General features: G+C 49.9%; 1 protein-coding gene across 1 annotated transcript in view; it reads left to right on the forward strand.

Annotated features, from left to right (window-relative positions):
* The window catches only part of ZNF536 (zinc finger protein 536), a 424122-nt gene that overhangs the window by 277594 nt on the left and 125151 nt on the right, over nucleotides 1–21377 (forward strand). The window lies entirely within an intron of this gene.

The raw sequence follows: 21377 nt of genomic DNA on the forward strand, positions 1-21377 counted from the left end.
TCTCTCTGAATAGGGAGATGGTTTTGGGGTGTTTGTGATTCATACCAAATGGCAGTTGCTGTGACTTTGGCCTTCTATTATTGCCTTCTGTCTGTCTGTCCTCAACCTGTCTGTCTGTTGTTCTAACAAGAAATGTACATCGTGACGTCCCTGATTAGCAGTGTTGTGCTTCTGTGCGTCTTGGATTTATGCCTGCCTGATCTTGCTAGCAAATTGGCACATCTTTACCTCCTTAAAGAATATGGTTAGCCACGTAATTCCCGATCTTAAAAAGTATTAATAAACTTGCAGCCTAGCATCGGATCAAATGAAGGCTGGGGGTGGGCAGGGAGGATCAAAGTGCTCTCCTGGCGCCCAGGTATTCATATTTGAAAGGCTTTCTCTGAATAGAAGCTCAGTATATTATGCCTAGTCCTTAATATCCTCGCTAGGAACAAATGGCCACGCACCTTTCCATCTTTAGTCTGTGGATGGATTGCTGTGGCTTTCCCTCACCTGTTGAAGGAGGGAAGGCAGGGAGGGAGAGAGGAAGGAAAAATGGAAAGGAGTATTTCATAACCCCTGCATCCTGACATCCCTTTTAGCACAGAGCAGGTTCAGGAAGCGGGACTCGGTTCGTGATTTACATCGATATATTTCTTTTTCCCTCTCCTTCCCTAATTCACTAAGAACTGGATCAAGCAGTCAGAAATATTTTTTGAATTGTCAAAAATCACTAAATGGATTTCTGACAGCTCAAAAAAATATTGACAGTTCCTTATGCTGAATGATTCACAGGCCCCCTTAACCAGAACCCCCACATCTATTTTTAGCCACATACAATTCATTACTTTTGAAGCTGTTGAAAACAAAATTTAAAGGAAGAAGAAAAGGGTTTTATGTCAGTCCGGTTTTTTCCCCTTTTCTTCTCGGGGAGCGACATTTGAGTCTTTTTCTTTTTTTTCCTCTTGTTTTAAGTTTGTGATTGGGGTGGCTTCTTTTTTTTTTTATTGTTTGGGGATTTTTTTTTTAAAGTCTATTTTCAGTTCTTTTAACTACCTACGTAGGACTGTAGATCCTGCCAGGAATCCATGCATCAGAAAAGATCAAAACCTGGCATGTTCATAAGCTCATTATTATTGAAATGAGCTCATATTACCCCTATTAATTTTCCCATCTTCCTATCATTCTGAAGGAAGGCTGCCTGCCTCAGGGAAGCTTGCCCAATGATGTGCTTTTGCAACAGGGAGCATGGAGGAGAAGGTGGCATCGGGGCTCTGTCTTGTGAGCCCTGTCCCAGCCAGCCACATAAGCGCCTGCACTTCTTACCTGCTCCCCAAAACACAGCTTACGACAGATCCCTACCCAAAGTCCATGCACAAATCTTTGATTGGTCAACATTTCAACCTTTGGACAACAGCTATAAGGTGTCCGGCTGCTTCCCCTGCCGGGGGTCCCGGTGCCACTGCTGTGCCTCCAACGCATGGTAAAGTGTGAACACTGGCTCTGGCCATAAATTGCCTGTTTTTAGAGAGCACAAGTGCTGCATTTCACTTGGCCTCGTTTCTTCTGCATCCTCTTGCTTTAGTTTGGAAGCAGGCAAGGAAAGCCTGTGTTTGCTTCGGGGGAGGTGGTGGTGCTGCCCTCCCGCCTTGGGGAGGACCCCCATCCAGTTCTCATCCCTCCTCCCCTGTGTCTGGCCCATCATAATCAAAATCCTCTCCTTATTTTCTGCTATGTATCCCACTTTTCAGACATATTCTTCCTTTCTAAGAGTTGCTGTGTGAGAGGGGATGCTTAAATCCATGGGGCCTTTTTCTCCCTCTAGTTTACTTTCTCTAGCTTTGCCAGAAGCACAAGTGATAGCCAAAACTTGCAAACCCACGTTGGCTTCACTGTGGCGGGCGGAAAGGAAGTTGGCATAAGGACTAAAATATTCCTAATGTTTCTCCACCTTCTCTGCCCCACTCAAAGTAGCTATGGATTTCCAAGAAGCTGGGTTTTAGCAAACCAAAGAATTATTCCTACATTCCTCATCTCAGAAGAGGTTGGGTTCTGATTTTGTGCGGTTAGCTGGACCAAATCCCCACTTCACTGCTCCTAGAAGCAGGCTCTGTCCTTTGGACTCTGTTCTCATTGGTGTGAAAGTGTTTGAAGGAGAATCAGTAAAAACTTGTTCAGGTCACGTGGGCTGCACAGTGCTCATCAGCTCCTCCCCACCCAGAGCTGGAGGAGGTGACCTCTGCCCCTAAGTCTGTGGTCGTGTCAGGCTGTCAGCTCTTCGTCTAGGTGCTTCCTTAACTAGGCATGCCTGCTTCCTAACTTCTACATGTCTGGTCTTATATCCTTGCTGCATGGAGCTTGCTCACTTAGCCAGTGCATTTCTGACTTTCCAAGGGAGAGACATCATGAGGGGATGGGTCAAGCAGCCAGCTGAATAGGAGAGGCCTAGAGCTTGAGCATGAATTTCCAAAAGATCCCTCCAGGGAGAACAGCACATTAGCCTGCGGGGGGCATGTTCCAGTGATACCAAGGAGGACATGGCGCCATCTTGGACTAAGTGGGAGGACATGACTATAGCTTCTGGAATGGGTCAGAACCCACTTGTGGGCCTGATCCCATGAAACAGCATCTAGTCAAAGCTTCCATTTCTTGAAGTGACTCAGATTCCAGGCACGACCCACACATCTTTCCTCTGCTGGGGAGCATGGCACACCAGAACTATCAGAACACTCGCTCTGCTCTCACTTTTGTTGGAATGGGTTTGACCTTGATTTAGCAATGGGATAGAATTCATGTGAGTATTTAACTAGGGGTCCAGGGCAGACCACAGTGGTGTTCCCATCCATTGGCAAGACAAGGCAGATGATACCCTTGTCCAATAGGAGAAAATTTGGCCAATTGTGGGGTCAGCTGGCAGCTTGGAGATCTGAGCGTGGAAGGCACGGGTTTCAGAGTGCACGAGCTCATGAAGGTCGATCTGCACAGCACCCATGGGGCTGGCTGCGTGGCCCGGTTTCAGAATTTACACACTGTTTCACTCCAGAGTCAGCGGACTTGGAGAGCAACCAGATCACCCTTGCTCCCTGCATTTTGAAGTGGAGACAGAAGTCTGGGGGTCACCATGTGCTGAGTCTTATAAGCTGAGTTTGCTGTGTGTCCTTTGGCGAGCCCAGGAGTGGGGTTGATTGGGGAAGAATTAAAGTCAGATGAAGGGACAAGCAGTGAGAAGATCATGACCCACATTACACTTTGAAGCTCTTCTCTGGAGTCACCACCCCTCGAGAAGCCAGGCTAGCAAGGAGAATCCACAGCATGTCTGTCATGGGCAGGGAGGCCCTTTTGCAGTGAGGCCCATACAGAGACATCCAGGCCTTGCAGGAAGCGGTTAAGTAGGCAGGGCTGTTAATAGCAATAGCTTCCATACCTCCAATATATTGTCCCCATTGTGCCTGGGGTACAGGCTTCCTGGGCTTCTACAGTAGTGAGATAATTGGAACTCCCCTCCTAAAAGAACATGGGCTGCATTGACACCTCTTCATCTCATGCAGTCTAAACTGTGGGAGGAAAGGAACCAGGATAACTGGAATCTCTTCCATGTGACTTGTGTCCTCCAGAAACCTCATTGATTTCTCAGCATAGACAGTCTGAAAATACCCACCACATTACCAGCTACACAGTCTAAAGCTATTTTCTTAACAGGCCGGAGAGTGAATCCCTTTGCATGTAGGCCAGGCACGCTCTGCCGCAGTGGCTCAGCTCTGCCAGTGTGGCCAAGGCAGCAATAAACAACAGGCCAACGGGTGTGGCTATGTGCCCACAGACCCTCATTTACTAAGAGAGGTGGTGGCTGGAATTGGCCTGCTGGTCATTGTTTGCCAAACTCCTTGTTTACTGTAAAGAGGGGTGCACTGCTGTGCTCAGGCCTGGGGAAGACTTGCACGCACCTGTTCCCCTTTCACACCACTGGCCATTGAGATGCTGCAGGGAGAACCCAAGTCAGCAGCTGCAGGCCCATCAGTTGCCATGGAGTGCCAGAGCAGGCCGTGGGAATCTTCCCAGAGGGAACCTGCAGACACAGAGGCTAGGGTGCACGTTTCAGAAAGCCTGATTTCTGCCTGTGAGGACTTGCAGGCATCCCTGCCCCCACACCCCTGCTCCAGGCCTCCTGGTAGTTGCAGTGCAGGAAGGAGAGGTGCAAGAGACACGCTCACTCTGGAACGGCCTCAGCTTGCTCACTGGTGGACAGAGTGGGAGGAGGAAACCAAAGGTGATGCTTGCTGAGTTGGTGCCGTGTAGTGTCCAGACAGGGATGTGGCGAGGAAATGGTGGGGTTGTCCACACATCACAGGAGCCCCTGGAGCAGACAGCAAGGACAACCTTTACTTTCCACCAGGGTTCTAGAGACACATTCTATTCCCTCGTTTCCACCAAGCCAGGCCATTGACAGCTGCTGCTTGGTATGTACCAAAGTTAGTTCTGAAGGCGATTCTGGCAGTTTCGTGATGACATCCCAACACGCAGGCCACACTGTTTCAGTTTCTACTGATTTTGTTCTTGGCAGAAGGAGAGTAGGAAGTCCATCCTCCCTCCTCAGTCTTTGACCGAGGAATGGCTGGGGTCTGTGTTATCAAGAGGTTTCCAAGGGAGCTGAGGCTGGGCCGAGAACACAGTGAGGGCTGCATGTGTGAGTCACCCAAGTCCGGGCTACTGTGCACACAGTCAGGAGGAGCTGGGGCTTGTGGAAGGTCCCAATTGCAGGGCGTGGCCCCAAAGCCAGGAGTCTCTAATGAAGAAAAAAGATTAAATTAGGAAAAAGGAACCATAGAATCCCAATCTGTCAAATGTATGGGGTCCAGGCTCAGCCAGCGCTAGGGAGTCAATCAGCTGGGAGACCCAGGCGGCTTCCGCTGTAGGGTCTTGCCTCTGGATGGGCCTTGCTGTCTTTAAAGCCAAACGAGCCACCTTCCTACTTCTCTTTGTGAGTGGATTCCCACGTGGACTTCTGTGCAAAGCATTCAGACAAAGCACAACTTTACACTCACTTTACTTGCCTGACTATCATTTACAAATTGACCAACCTGTTCCCAGGAGGGGTGTGTGTCCAGGCCTAGGCTTAGACCCCAGTAGAGATGACCATTTGGCTTGTCCTAGCGCAGCAGGCAGAACCGTGAAGTTAACACACATCGGCTTCCCACCTGCTCTGCCCCTGCCAGCTGCCTCCAGGTGGCTGCGCAGCCTCCCCTGGGCCCCTGCAAGAACAGCATCATGCTGCCCCCGGAAAGTCTCCCTGCTGGTGTCCAAAACCGTGCACTTGTGTGGATGAGAGGCAGCCTCTTCGGGTGGCAGCCCCTCTCCAAACTCTCCTGGCATTCTCTCCTTCCTTCCCTTCCCTCTTTTTAAATTAAACGGAATGCCACTGACGTGATGTCGTTTGCACTGCAGGATGACAGAACTGTTGTGTGAATACCATTGTATTTGCCAAATGGTCCACTCGTCATTTCAGAACAAACAAATGGATGGTGTCTGTAAGTCGGCAAACACTGGTGACATTTAGCCTTGTTTATGTTCCTTTCCTTTTGCTGCATATTTTTGGCTCCAAAAGCTACTGTCTGAATCAACAGTGCCTCCCAAGCAGGAGCAAAGTCTGGTGGTAGCTTTCCTTTGGGTTGCCGTGTCCATGTTCTCTTTGGATTGTGTGGTGCCTGCCACTGAGGACCAAGCCCGAGGCGTGGAAGAAGAGCAGCTGCGCTCTTTGGTTATAACCGTGTGTGTGTAGATCTGTACACACCCAGCCATGTAGATATACATATCAACCACACACACACACACAGAGGTGCACACATGTATTTTTTTTCTTCCTAGTAATGACACAATTGGGAGGGAGAAAGAGAAGGCTGAGAAAAGAGTGATGTCAGAACAGACATCCACATCCAGCAGGCCCAGGCGGCATGGTGTAAAATGGGGATGGTGTGACCCACCACTGCCCACAGCTGGGTGCAGGTGCCCTGGGCTTACACTCGGCCTTTTTAGGCTGCTGCATCAAAGCGATGGTTGGGAGGGACTAGCGTCTAGGTACGAGCCGCCTCTTAGCTGCCGACGGAATCAGGTTCTTTCTTTTTTGTTTTCAGATGTTGTGTGCAAAGCCCAGGTTTCGAATAAGTAGTAATTATCTCCTATTACTTAGTGCTGATCAACAGCACCTCTCTGTCTAATTGCCAACCTGCTCTAATCACATCGACTATTCTTGCTTGAGCCAGAGACGGAAGGACCAAATTTTATAAATATTGCTTTATTGTCATTATTTCATTAAACAATTAGGGAATGTGGCCCTGCCCTTGCTTTCAAATGCCTCTAGCCCAAATGGTTTCTGGATTGTTTAATGAATCTGCACATTTTCTTGCAGGTAAGTGACACCCCCTGTCCTAGTGGGTCTAGCTGGACTTGCCCTTGTCTGTTCGTGCTCCTCGGTGGCTCTCTGCAGCTTGTTAATCGTGTAAAGTCAAGAGAAGAATGTATACACATATGTGTGTTGAATAAATAATTACTATTGGCATAGGTATGTGTATACACACGGCACACCAACCTACAGTAGATAGAGCAAAGAATCAGGGAGGCTAAAAATATTGCCCCATATGTTCCACTATTAGTCATGGATTGCGAAGGCTTAGTAACTTGAACGGGAGCGAAAATTCCCTCAAACTCATGAATCCTGAGTGACAAAAGCTGGTGGATCGGAGGCCCCTTCGCCTGTGAAACCCTGCCTGGGGTCCCGCCGCGCCAGCTCACCACACCTTCTAGAAGAGGGTCCTGCGCTGGTCTCGTTGGCATTACTGCTTTTTTCCGATTGTCCTGTATTTTGTAACACTTTAGAAGAATACAGAAAAGTGCAGTAATTATCTTTCTCCATAGTATTTAAGCAGTACTATTGCTAGTTGAATATTGTGTCAGGTTGTCCTATTAGCCGGGAACAGATGACAGTAAGATTCCAGTGAACAGCACCGTGACATCCACAACTCCAAACGGTGACAAACGGTGACGGAAGCAAAATGTGTAACCGCGTGCTGGGTTATCGTGTGCTTTGGAATGGAGTATTGTTGAAGTAATTAGGAGATATATTAAGGTGTTCCTGGTAATGAAGGCATGTAAGTTATAATAATTGTAGCTTTCTGAATAAGTGTCAAACTATATCTTTAAGTGTGCTGTATGCTGAGTTACAAGTTAGGTGATTTATGAATGGAATGTAAAACAATACTAAAAATGCTTCAATAACTTATCTTGGTATTGCTAATAAAAAAAGCTGTGAAACATTAGTGCAGTTTGGAGTCATTATGTTAATTCAATCCACAACACCCCCCTCACCCTTTGACATTCTTCTATCTGTTGGAAGCTTTGACAGGGCATTCAGGGGGCACGATTCATGGTGCTCCCCGGGCCCTTTGCCTGACAACTCTTTGCACTTTTACCCTCTTCTCTAGGAGGTAACAATTCATAAATATGCCCATGGCAAGGGTCTCCCCGGTGTGGGTGGGGTGACCACGCAGGGGGTGACTGGCAGGCAACACACGCAGATATCTCTGTCCAAGTGACTCTCGGGCTGTAGACCCCATGGTGGCCCATGGTGGATGCGGGAGAACCAGAGCACAGAGTGGGGTGCATGCGCCCAGCCTTCCGTAGCAAACCTTAACATTTTCCTTTCACCCCGTGGAGGGCAGTCTTCAACGGGAGCTACTTGGAACTGTTGGAGTGTGGGATGTTTTGTCCACCACAGGTTTTTTTTTTTTTTTTTTTTTTTGGTTGTTGCCTGTGTTTGGTGTAACAAGCTTTTGCCTGCCCTGCCCCCCACCCCAGATGATGGTGGAAGGTCTACAGGAAGGGACAATCTTGCTTTTCATTTGTGTTGCTTAGTTTTTTTAGTCCATGAGCTGGACTTCAGGGTCCTGCCACTTCAACAGAGTTTCCAGGTTTCTTTGCTTGAGTCTGTTTGTCCATTTCTTTCTTTCTTTCTTTTTTTAATATTTATTTATTTATTTATACAAGCACTGGGTAGTCAGAAGTGTGGGGGGATGAGAGAATTCACCAGAGACAGAGTGGGGAACAGAACAGGCAGACTGACGAAATACACTGCCGCGGGGAGCAGCGGGAGGCAGGAGAGGTCTGCTGTGCCATGTGGGACCCTCGCCAGCGGCCGGGGATTGAACCGGTGCTGCAGAGGCTGTGGGCAGCTTCGCAGTCCAGTGCTCAACCACTGCATCACCAGGGGAAGCCCTGTTTTGTCCATTTCTAAATGCTCCCTTGCTTCTGGTCTGACAGGTCCTGTGGGGAAGGGCACTGTCATCCTTGGAGAGAATCCAGAGTCCCAGCCCATGCCCCCACTCCCAAATAAAGTGACCTGTGGACAAGGAGGGTTGGGGGCCCAGAAACCCTGGACAACCCTGATCTCAGTAATACAACAAACATGACCGTGACAGCTTGAAACATACCCCCTCTTTCTCATAAAAACTATTCAAGTGATCTTGACCCCCAAAGACCAATATTATTGTATCTAAGTTGGAGGAAAAAGTGTGAACTGAGAGATTCTGAATCTGAGAATACATGGTCAAAGCCGCCAGTGAAAAGTATAGACCTCGAAGTCACTAGCTTTTGTTTCCATGACTGCTTCCTGCTGCCTGCTGCCCAATTTGTTCATGTGAAGCTGAGGCCACACACTGTGGGTTCCAGTGGGAAACACAACAGACCCCAAAATGCCTAGCCAAGGTAAAGCAGAGTGCCCCATGCCACCTGTCCCTGGGCACAGGGCCACGGCCAGCTGGCTGCCTCCCACCCCAGTGCTTTGGCTGAGCCTTCACAAGGAAGACTCCAAAGTTTCATCTTTATTTCCTGTGTGCCTGTATCTGGGTGGCTGTCCCGAGGGAGAGGGGTGTCCGGAGAATTCATGTCTGCCCTTTCCTGGGTTCTAGCCTACTGTGGCTCCCGAGGCCACATCCCGTCTGCAAGCATCTCCATGCAGGTGCTGCGTGTTCCCTCTGCTCAGCACCATTGGGGTCAAGAAGCTCCTCAATGAGGGCTCATCACTACCTACTCTCTGCAGGCAAGGAGCACCCCAGGGTGCCTTTTGCACCGGTGCCTCTAGCCTGGAGGTGTGGAGAGATGGAGAGGGCTTATCAGAGGCTGCTAGAAGCCTTGGTGGCTTGGCTCTGGGTCAGTCCTTGGCTGTCAGGTCATCACCTCCTCACTCCGCACACTCCGGGAACTCTTGCTGGCAGCTGCAGTACTGCAGGGGACAGGCTTGGGGTCCAGTGTTGCGCAAATGGGGGCCTGGCACAGAGGGACTGTTGCTGCGGGGACAGATTATCCAGCCTCCTTGTGCTGATGTGGTGGGAAGCGTCCCCGGGGCCATGTATCCAGGAGTCTGCTGTTCTCTCTTCCCTTCAGGAGGGCCAGAAAACCCTAATGGGGTCTCCGCGCATTTCCGTTTCTAAAGCAGGGGGTATTTCCTGAGTCGCTCCCAGTGGTCCCTTAGAAGACTTAGAAGACACCTTTGTGGATTCTCAAAATCCTGCTTTCTGAACCTCATCCCAGCCTCCTCCTGGCTCGCAGCGGCACCCACTGCACAGTGCCCGCCCCCACCCCCCTTCCCTCCTCCTCATTCCGCCTCTGGGGAAGAACTCCCTTCTCACCAGTTGAGTGTTTGTGGGAACATCCTGTCTGCTGCTTTGAGGGACTTGGGCCTCTGCAACAAGCTGACTTCACTTCACCACTCTGCTCTGCAAGGGGCTGGTGGTCCACTTTCCTGCAGCCCCTCCTGCACCCCTGCACGGGGCTATAGCAAAGCCCACCCGGACTCAGACTTGGGCAACCCCAAGAATCACCTTAGCCCCACAGCCTAGGTCCTTCCCAAGCCAGGAGGACCCACTGATGTGAGGTGCAGAAGAGGCCCCTTGGGAGGTGGGATCAGCTTCTAGGAGGTGGCTGTGACCTCAGGGGGCTAGGCCAGGGGAGGGAATGGGGCCCTGCCACCAGTGGCGAGACAGAGGCGTCACACCACTTCGCAGGAAATATGCTTGCTTGGAAGAGATTTAGAGATCCTGGTAGGGAGCAAAAGAATCTAAACTTTGGGGGGTGACTATTGCTTGTGTGTGGCCACTTTCCCCCAAAGAACCGTGACAGTGACTCAGTTATGCACTAAGTGTGCAGCCCTGGCCTGGCACTGCTGTCTCTGCATGTGCAGACTCTGCTCTTGAGCAAACTGTACATTTTCAAGGTTAAAATTGGGGAACTCAGCACAGCTATTTCATCAGCAGAAATGCCAGTGCGCGTACCCCAACACTGGCAGTTTCTCAAGGAATCTGCCTTTCATGCTCTCCGTGGCCTGGTCCAGACACACCCATCTAATGGCAGCCCACTGCTCATGAGGTTAAGTTTTCTTTTTGAACTTCTCTTGTTGTCAAATTAATATAATATGCTCTCAATTATCCGCATAAAAGGAGAAAGGCAACCAAGCAGGGAAAGCAAATTTGCAATTAATTTGCTAAATTATTGTTCTTTTTATATGATGGACAAGTGGCTTTTCTCTTTTGACTTGAGTGTTTTGCATGTCGTGGGAGAGGGCTGGGGCAGACCATGAGGACAGGTCCCCCGGGAAATGCCCCCGAATCTGGGGCAGGGCCAGAGGTAGATGTTTCAGCCTGATGCCATGGCCTTGGTGGTTACGTAGAGGTTCACAGTGTGTTGAGTTCTTTCTCTTGTGGAGAATGTTCATTAATCTCCTCAGTCTGAGATGCTATTGCACACCTAGTTCTGGGTCTCCCAAAAGCAAACCCTGAGATAAGGGCCTGGGTCCAGGCAGCTTATGTGGGGGGCCCTCTCTGGGAGCACAAGGCAGGGAGACAGAGAAGGCGGGGGACCTGACACAGGTGTGTTAATAGGAGTCTACTTTGGGGCTCCACTCTGGGGAGTTCTAAGCTACTGCCGGGGTTCACCTCAGAATCAGCCATCCCTCCAGGACTGCAGAAGTGGGGTGTTTATCTGCCAGCTGGCAGTTTTCATTAGTTGAGGTCACTCCAGCTCCTCTTCCACTCCCCTCCATGGCCAAACAATCTTCACATGGCCCGGGAACCAGGGACCTTGGCACAGCAGGAACCAGAAGGGTGGGGGTGAGGCATTCTATATAAGTGGGCCCTTGTTGAGCATGTTTTACATCCTTGGTGGAAGGTTCTCTGTGGGAAGTGAACTGCAATTTTATTTTTTTAAAAGATTTATTTATTTATGCATACAAGAACTGGGTACAGGCCAGAGGTGTGGGAAGGTGAAAGGACTCACCAGACACAGAATGGGGAGCAGAACAGTCATATCTACAGAAACACACTGAGGGGAGCAGCAGGCGAGACAGGAGAGGTCTGCTGCGCTATGTGGGTAGCTCCCTGGCTGGGGATTGAACTAGTGCTGCAGTGGCTGGCAATGCTTGATAGTGCTGTGTCTTTAACCCCTGCACCACCAGAGAGGCCCCTGAGCTGCAATATTAGAAATTGAGAAATGCAGTCCCTCATCTGGGTTACTGGAGGTTTGATGGGGTGGAAGAAAATTGGGGAGCCATGGCTCTGCCAGCAGTGGTGCTCCAGGGAGCTTGATGCCTCTTTTGTGTGGATACCACCTCCTCACAGAGAAGGGCTGGGGGACCCTTGTAGTCTCCTCAGGGGCTCAGAGGCTCTACTTATGGGGCCTTTAAGCCTGGACTTTCCAGGTCCTCTTTCAGGATCTGGTCGGTCCTTGAATCCTCCTGAACACTCAGTCCAGCAGGGCCCAGATGTGGGAGCCAAGCTGCATTTCCACAAATGTATGACCTGTGGGATTTGGGTATGTGTGAGGCCCTTATGGTGACTGGACCTAGGGATATTGCCTCAAAGAAGGACATCTTTATTAAGTCATAAGAAGGACACTGAGGAATTTCTCTTTTAATTCTGGAAGTTGGTCCATCTGTATATTTTTAAAGCAAAAAGTCAATAAAGCTGGATCTGGGTGGCCTGCCTGGTGGTGCAGCGGTTGAGCGCTGGGTTGAGAAGCTGCCCGCAGCCTCTGCAGCGCCGGTTCGATCCCTGGCTGCTCCCCAGCCACTGGAGGCGGGTCCCACATGGCACGCAGACCTCTCCTGCTGCCCGCTGCTCCCCTCAGCAGTGTATTTCGTCCGTCTGCCTCTTCTGCTCCCCGCTCTGGCTCTGGTGAATTCTGTCACCCTCCCGCGCTTCTGTCTGTACCCAGTGCTTGTATAAATAAATAAATAAATAAATCTTTAAAAAACAACTGGATTTGGGGGTTCATAGAAGTGCAAATAAAATCCCTTATTGTTTTAAGTTCATTTTTCAACTGGTTACATTCACAGCTGAGCTGAAGAAGATAAGTGCTTTTTACGATGGTTGAGGTTTCTTCAAGTCCAAATACCCATCTCTTACCCAGGTGCCTCCCTTGGAGGTATATACCCCCCTCATCCAACACTCTCACCCTGTAATACTTACAGGGAGTGAAATGGGGCCCTGAGACAGGCCTCACCTCAAATTCCTTCATCAAGTGTGGGTGCAGGAACAGTGGAAAGTGTGACCTTCCCACTCTTTCATCCTTGGGGTCCCCTTGGTCACTCAGGCCCACTGTTGGCTAGTAAGCCCCCCTACTTCAGGACAGTATGTGCTGTTTTCAAAAGTGAACCCTTCAAGTGCTTGACTTTTTGCTTTTCATCGAGTGTGGCTTGATTGCCTCTATATTGTTAGCCATCGAATGGTGTAGTCACACGCCCTCTCCAGAGAACGACATACACGTGAACAGGTAACCGGAGGTTGCCAGATCACCCACAGTTCAGTTATTTTGGGATTTCTGCTGCCATGCAGGCCCCAAGCAGGGCCCCCATGAGAACTGAGAACCGACGAAGACCAGGCAGAGTGGGCTGAGATTCTGGGTAGAATGTGTCAGATCTGGGGCCCCCATCCTTGCCAGTGTGTCCTTGAAGGCCTCTGTCTACACAGCCCAGCTGGGGGTTCCCCTGTCTCTGGGAGAAGACCTCTGAGGGGAGCTTTTCTGGGATGTGCAGAAAACACCCATTGACTCCAGTCAAGCTGACTTCCCATTTTCTAGAAAGGAATTTGTAGCAGCAGAGATCAGGAGATCCAAACAAGTTTTCTTTTTTTTCCAAAGGGAACAGGATCCTCATGGCAAAGGCTTTACCTTTACCAGGGAGCTTTCAGTGTCTTCTCTAAGTCATACTCAGGACAATTGATTTGAATCACAAGGGGCATTTTCTCAAGGCCTTGGGATTAAGCACCCTCTCAAAGTGAAAGATCACCCCTACTTTCACAGTGGAATATGCTGACTTCCCTAGTGTTAGTGGGTTTTGTGAATCTCAGGCCATTTTCATGACAGTGGGGTTTTCATTTTACTTTTTAAACTTTATTTTGTATTTATTTATTATTTATTTATTTTTTGTAGAAGAACTGGGGTATAGACCTGAGGTGTGGGGGATGAGAGGATTCACCAGAGACAGAGTGGGGAACAGAACAGGCAGATCTACTGAAACACACTGCTGAGGGGAGCAGCAGGTGAGATAGGAGAGGTCTGCTGCTGCGTGTGGGTTAACTCTCTGGCCCAGGATTGAACTCAGGCCACAGCGGTGATAGCGCTGAGACTTAACCCCTAGGCTTTTCAACCAGAGATGCATGAGGCAGGTGAAGAGGTAGGCATGAAGAAGGCCACTGACCTGGGTCTCTGAACATGGCAAGAGGAGGAGGGTCTTTGGGCCAGACACGAAGGACCCTCTCAGTGGTGGGGAAAGGATTCCTGTGGGTCCAGTATTTCCAGTTGACACCCCTGTCTCCTGACAAGCCCAGGAGGGTCAGGGCACAGCGTGAGGCCTTAGCTGCCCCAGACTGGTCACTGTTTCCTCCAGCTTGGGGTGTCCTGGGACAGGCAGGAAGGGGTACAGCCCCAGGGCATTATTGGAAGGAGAGAAAGAGACAGCTGCAGGGGGATGAGAGAGAAAGAGACTGGAGAATAAGAATGGGACAAAGAGGGCCTCCCTGGTGGCGCAGCAGGTTGAGCGCTGTGCTGTGAAGTTGTCCACAGCCTCTGCAGTGCATGATTCCTGACCAGCCAGGCAGCTACCCACATGGTGCAGCAGACCTTGCCGGCTGCTCCCCTCAGCAGTGCTTTCAGTCAGTCTGCCTGTTCTGCTCCCCACTCTGTCTCTGGTGAATCCTCTCACCCTCCCACACCTCTGACTTTAAAAAAAAAAAAAAAAGAATGGGACAAAAAGCCCAAAGTCCAGAAGTGGATAAATAGTGGGAGAGAGAGAAAGGGAGAGAACAAAACAGCAAAAAAGCATGAAAAAGAAATATTGGAGACCTGGGTGATAAAATTGAAGATAGGGAAAAGGTAAGAGGAAGGAAAACAAGTAGGGATAGAATAAATGAAAAATGATAGCGAGGGCCTCTCTGGTGACCTCGGGGTTAAGTCTCAGCACTACAGCCTGAGTTCCATCCTGGCTAGGGAGCAGCTTACCTGCATGGCGCAGCAGACCTCTCCTGTCTCCCCGCTGCTCCCTCAGCAGTGTGTTTCAGTAGATTTGCCTGTTCTGCTCCCCACTCTGTCTCGGGTGAATCTTCACAACTTTGGTCTACACCCCAGGTCTAGGTAAAAGAAAAAAAAGAAAAAGAAAAATGATAGAGACATAGAGACAGCATCTGGGGAGAGGGAAGAGCTGAGGAAAGCAAGGGAGGAAGTTGGAGGGAGGCAGGCCCCAGCAGCAGTGAGAGGGGAGGCTCCTGAACGGCAGGGCTTGGAGGTGATGAACTGAGCCAGTGCCCTGCAGATGGTGGCCCGCAGGGGTGAGGGGGTCTCACAGCTCTTATGAGAAGGCTGAAGGGGCTGTGGGCTGGGCTGGGGAGATACTGGGTGCAGCACCTGGTCCCCCAGGCCTGGCACTCTAGCGCAGCCTCCTCCCCCGTGCTCCCCACCACCAGTTTCAGGAGGAAATGCTGCAGCTTAATCAGAATTATTTACAAGATAATGGTCCATTGTTTGCACTAAGACAGATGTTGTCTGTGGGAACTTTGTGTTTTATGCTCTTTTCCCTGCTCTGCCTTCGCTGGGTGCAGATGGGATCCAAGTAATGTGAGTTATTATTCCCAGGATTGGAAACTCATCCCAGCCTGGGCTTGGCCAGGCAACCAAGCTGGGGTGGTGGGGGGAGGGTGGTCACTGTGGGCTGTGGGCCGGGCAGGCCTTGGGCCTCCTCTGGCCCTTGGGAGCAGCCTGTGATTAAGAAGGTCTCGTTTCCTTGAGGGGCGGGCCGGTGCAATCGCCTTGTCTGGTGAACAGGAAGGACGCGCTCTGATTAAGATGCACTTGCTATTTCTTGAGTCCAGAGGTCACCATTGACATCTCAAATGAGGGTGGCCATCTGGCCCTCTTCTTGCCAAGGGAAGGAACAGCCCCTCTGGATGGGGGTTTTGTAGGCCCCCCTTTTTTAACTTACCAGAGAGCTTCCTCTTGGTCCTCTGGGGTCACTAAGGGGACCAGGTCTGCATGGCAGATTCCCTCCAGCCTTCTGCAAGGGTGGGGCTCGCTAAGGTCTCTCATCGACCCTGACAGAGAGCTTATCTTGAAGTAGGCATGACAGGCAGCGTGGGAAGAGTCAAGACTTGCCCCCAGCCTTGTCCCACCCCTCTAGGCAGGCCACTCCAGGGTCCCCCTCCCTTTTGGGGGAGCTCCCAAAGCCAGCTGATCCTTCTTTGGCCCCTCATCAAACCCATCTTAATAAGGAGGCCAGAGGACATTAGGTGACCTGCCCCAGGTAATTTTTCTACCCATTGGGAAAGCCTTTCAACTCCTTAAGTTAATGACCATCTTGTGATAAGGGGCTCTCTGAACCCCAACTTAGCCTTCTGGGTTGGGGCAGAGGACAACTATCCTGTAGCATTAGGGTGGTGGGGGGAGAAGTCATGAGAAGTTTCTATCTGGGGCTGAGCACCCACGAGTTCACTGTACGCAGCCACTGGTACTGACAGCTACGTGATGCTGTGCTTATAATACAAAATATATAATACAATAATGCAATGTCAGGCTGTGATCCCCACCCCCCCCAAAAAAAATCAAAGGAATAAAAACATCATAGTTACTTTGAATGCTAAATCCAACCAGTAGGGGAAGAGAGACACATTCAGGAAAACCAAGTGGGCTCAGCTGGAGGAAAGCTCGGGTTGTGTGGCACCTCAGGCTGGCCCCACAGACACTCCCAGTGCTGTGAGGCTACCCTGAAATCAGTTCTGACCCAGAGGGTTCATTTCATTCATAACCCAGCGCGTTGGCTCCTTGTTTAAGGGACATGACTGTTTCCCCCTCATCTCCCCATGGCCCTGGAATGACCCCTGAGCTCCAGCATCAGGATCTGGTGCTCGGAGCTGTCCCTGCATCTGCCAAGTATATTTTTAGATAATAAATACTTGCTAAGTGCCAGGGCCAACTCCCTTCTAAGTACTTCATAGATGATAATGCAAATGAGATCCTTTCATTTGATTCTTATAAAAAACCCCTTGAGTTGGACGTGATTCTTCTTCCCATTTTACAGAGGAGGAAATGGAGGCACAGAGACATGACTTACCTCCCCCAGGGTGGCACGTTACCTCCCCCAGGGTGGCTCAGCTCAGGAGGTGGTTGAGGTTCTGAGGTTTGGACCCGGGCCCTGGAGATGTCTGAGCCCTCAATTGGTCACTCTGTCTCCCTTACTTGTGCACCCCACAACTTCAATCCTTGCAGTGCTTCAAAAATAAACAAACCAAACAACAAATACATGAAAATGGCCAGTTCTTGCCAAGTTGTAGCTCTGGGTCCCAGGAAAGGAGGTTCTGGTCACAGAAACTGGGGCTCGGTATGTGGGTCCAGGAAACCAGGGTGTGGGTGCAGCCCAGGGGTGCTCTGTGGGACCCGGCTGGCTCCCCACTTGTCGTGTGATCCTGAGAGGGTCTCTCTCTGTGTCCCCTCGGTGTCTTCACGTCTTTGTAAGTGACAGAGCCACTGGGGCACTGGGCCCCTTCCTCTCCCAGGGTAGAATCCATTGTTTCAGAAACTAGATTCATCCAGGCACCTCCCAGCCTCGGGGTGGGGGGGGGGAACACTATCATCACTATCATCTCTTCACCCCCTCCCCAAGTGAGAGGTCTCAAGGAAACCTGACCCCTCACCTTGCAGTTGTTCCCTGGGGTCCGGGTGGAGGAGAGGGGCGAGTGGGTGGCCCCAGGCCCCAGCGGGCCTTCCAGTCAGTGCAGCCACAGGCCCAGCCCCAGCTGGGAAGGCAGCAGAGGTCAGACTGGGATAATATTTATCAACCTTATTCTCACCGTGTCAGACGCTGACCCAAACCCGGCGTCACTGGAGATCACAGATGAAGTCTTTTAAGGTCCCACAGAGCCGCGTCACATGTGACCAATTACCTCTGTCAAGCAGGGGGAAGAGGTTCTGCCTCGGTGGGTGGGATCTGAACTTGAGCTTGCAGAGGTGGGTGACCGGATCTCGGGCCTCCGAGCCTGTCACTCCCCTCTAGGCAGACCTTTTCTGTTAGAACTGTTTAAATTACAAACCAGTAATAAAAGGATCATATGTGTTTCCCACCGAACAGGTTCTTTAGGGCTATTATGATAATTAAAAACATATGGAGCCTGTGCCAGTCAGAGGGAAACCGCAGATGTACAAATTAGGTATTATATAAGGGTTTTCTGCTTTTGCCCTTTTAAAAACGTCAAGCCAGAGAAGTTTAAAGAGATAAAATGGCAATTGTGCAGATAGTAGGTAGCATTTTGGTTTTAGAATCATTAAATATATAAACCCTTTTCTTTAGACTTAATAGGAATAAACAGCCCTTAATATTGGGAGGGGGAGGCATAGAGCTCGGGGTTCTGGGGAAGAGGCGACATTTTCTGAGAGGTCTAGGATGCCATGAAATCGTCTGCATTTTTTATGACGTTGTTCTGCACAGACAAAGAGGATTATATTTATTAAATATTGAATTATATGAAAATTGGATTGATGGGAGCAAAGATAAGGATTTCTTTAAACTTTCTACTTCTTAAAAGGCAAAGATGCAAGTATTGATTAGTCTAGAAAAAGTCATTTGTTTTCATTTAAAATATGCAATTGATTTTGAGAAGGTGATAAATACTGCTAATAAAAAAAAAAAAATTCGGAAGAATTTCCATGACTCCCGTCAATGGCTTTCCAGGGCAGACACACAGGGTGAGTCCAGTGCTGTGAGCTACTCCTTCTGGAAAGGATGCTGGACTGAAGGGCCCCTTGGCCGCCCTCAGCTATGCCGGGGGCGGCTGAGACCACAGGCCTTTGGGCTGATGCGTTGGGACCCAGGCTTGGCCATTGTGTCTCTGCTACAGAAACCCTGCCTCACTGTTCTAAGGTAGGAGGTGACAGCAACAGATATCAGGAGCATGGCCTGCCAGCTCTGCTCCTTCAGACTTCTTCAGGTCCTCCCTGAAACAATCCTGGCCAAATCCAGGACAGCCTCCTCCCAGACCTGCACCCCTTCCTCCACGTGACTCAGTGTTAAACAGGGAGCCAGACTACTAGTCAGTAGGAATAAGTGAGCAGAGGGGATGTCCAATTTCTCCAGAAGCCGGGGCTCTCAGATTACCAGAATTTTCCAACACCTGCTTGCTGTGTAATGACTGAAATGCATAGTGATGAGTAGAGACAAGGTGTGTTAAGCTTATTTCTCTGTTGGGGTAGGTAGTCCTGCCCTCATCCTGCCTGTGTTTCCTTAGTTTCAATACATGTGGTCAACTGTGGCTGGAAAATATTACCTTACAAGACTCTGTGTGTGTGTGTGTGTGAGAGAGAGAGAAAGAGAGAGAGAGAGAGAGAAAGGATTCACATAAATTTCATTACAGTGTATTTTTTTTAAAGATTTGCTTATGCATTCAAGAACTGGCGTACAGGCCAGAGGTGCGGGGGGTGAGAGGATTCACCAGAGACAGAGTGGGGAGCAGAACAGGCAGACTGACTGAAATACACTGCTGAGGGGAGCAGTGGGCGAGACAGGAGAGGTCTCCATTGAACTCATGCTGCAGTGGCTGGTGCTAGCTTCATAGTGCTGCATCTTAACCCCTCTGCCACCAGGGAGACCCCTACAGTGTATTATTAAAATTGTTTTATTATTAATGAAAGTTGTTATCTCTTACAGTGCTAATTTATAAATTAAAGCCTGTCATAAGTGTGTGTACATTGGGCTGGGTACTTAAAGCATCCACTGTGGTCTTGGAACACACCCCTTACAGATAAGGGGGGGGGGGCTGCTAAAGTTTGATTATATTGTAAATTTTTGAAGACCCTGATGAGGGCAGAAGGCCTGATAGCCAGAAAATGCCCCTTCTTGATCATCCTGGCTGAAGTCTGGGCTCCTTAAGAGAAATGTCCTTTGAAATGGTCTCTGTGGCCACATTCCAGCGCTGGCCTTGAGTTTCTCTATTCCACTTTTCTCTTTCGCCCACACCCTCTGCGTGGTACAAAAGGTCCATTGTCTGCCTGTGCCCTTTCCTACCGGGGGCTGAAACCTGGACGTGTGCTTTGCCCCTGGGCCAGGTGGGCTGGCTGGCCTCTTGGAGGCTGTGAGATAGGGTCAGTCAGAAGAGGGCCTCTGAGCCCCCCACTACCACGCCACACTTGTGGGTGCCATGGATGGCAGTCGTGTGCAACCCCACAGGATTTTCTTCCCCAGGGACACTGTAATGTCTGCAGACATTGGTGCTCTCACCATCCAGTGGGCAGAAGCCCCAGATGCTGCTGATCATTCTACCATGCACAGGACAGGTCGCATAGAATTATTCCATCCAGAGTGCCAGAGTTGTGAAATCCAGGTAGGAGGACCAGACCTCCAAGTGGAATACCAAGTCAGGTGTAGGGTCAATGAGTTAACCAGGCTGTGTGGGCCACTGGCCTCTGTGGTTATCACTGAGGCCTTGATTGTGTTAATGCAGATGGTGCTTGTGTGTGTGGGCGTGGGGCACATGTGCCTGATTATGGACACCTGAAGCATGGGTGTGGGCATGCTTAAGAGTGCACATTTGAGAGTAGAGGCCAGGGACATAAGGGTGACATCACTCAGAAGATGGCTATGGGAGCATGGCTACAAGAGGGCGAGTGATCACAGAAGAGGTGAGACCATGAGAGAACTCCAAAGAGAGCCCAGAGCAAGAGTAAAGATTCATGGGGGGCTGGGATGCTTGGTTGCCTGCCTGTCTCCCAGCCCTTTTCTTACATGCCTGCCTCCTTGAATGCCAGCCTCCCTTTCTGGTGTCGTGTGTGCCTGGTTCCCTGAGAGAGCATTAAAGCCTGAAAAATCCACTGAGGGCTCCAGGACTCTCCTTTATCCATCTGCCCGAATCCATAGTGAACCAGCCCTGTGCATTGCTGGCTCTAGACAGGTGGCAAGATTCACCATCCAACACACTCACTTCCCTGGACACCTTCCCAAGAAAGCTATTACCTTTAGATCTTCATGCTTTTATGAAAAACCTTGCAAGAAACCCAGTGGGTTGGGAGGCAGAAACTTCCAGCAGAGTAACCCAGCACACCCTCCAACTCAAGCTGGCAGTGGGGCGTGGGGAGGGCGCGGCTGAGCAGACAGCCGGAAGCCAGCCTTTCTTCTCCCGGTGAGTGAAGGCAGGTCTGTAGAGGACTGTGCATGTAGGTATTACCACTTTAACTTTTACTGAGGTAAAATAACACCTTGTCACTCAGCGCAAGTACCAATCACAAAATGAATTAATTGTAATAACTGTTGTCAACAGAACAAAGGACTTGTTGCTTTCCTAAGCAGATTTCAGCGCCACTGAGAACTATATACAAACGCTCCCATTGGGCAGGTTGGCGGAAACTAGTCAGAACATAATTGTATCTGTCTATCTCTTTACTTTGTTTTTAAGGACTAAGGAATCAAGTTAAAAACCTATATTTTAAACATATCAATAAATATACCCCTTTTTGTGTTCGTGACATCCCCTCAAATACATGGCGTCTTTAATAAATTGACTATGAAAATAGCATTTGCCATCGATGGGACCAAATAAGGGGTAGCTGTAGGGACTGCCTGTTGCTCCTAAGACATGAGGGGGATTATGCCCAATTACCCTCCGCTGAAGCACCCTGCCATTTCTGGTAGTTAATCAAAACACCTTCCATGGACAAGAGGTCAGCTGTCCGCTTTCTCCTCTAATGAAGGCCCAAGGAGCCCCTGCTGGGCTGCTCGGCCCCGGCTTCCCATACGTCCACACCCCCAGGCTTGTTAGACACCAGGCTCTATTCACAGTTGCTTTTCCCGTTATTTTGGTTCTGACTTTCTCACATCTTAGCAC

Source organism: Talpa occidentalis, unplaced genomic scaffold (assembly GCF_014898055.3).
Source record: "Talpa occidentalis isolate TD23 unplaced genomic scaffold, MPIMG_talOcc4v2.1 talOcc4.17, whole genome shotgun sequence".
Classification (NCBI taxonomy): Eukaryota; Metazoa; Chordata; class Mammalia; order Eulipotyphla; family Talpidae; genus Talpa; species Talpa occidentalis.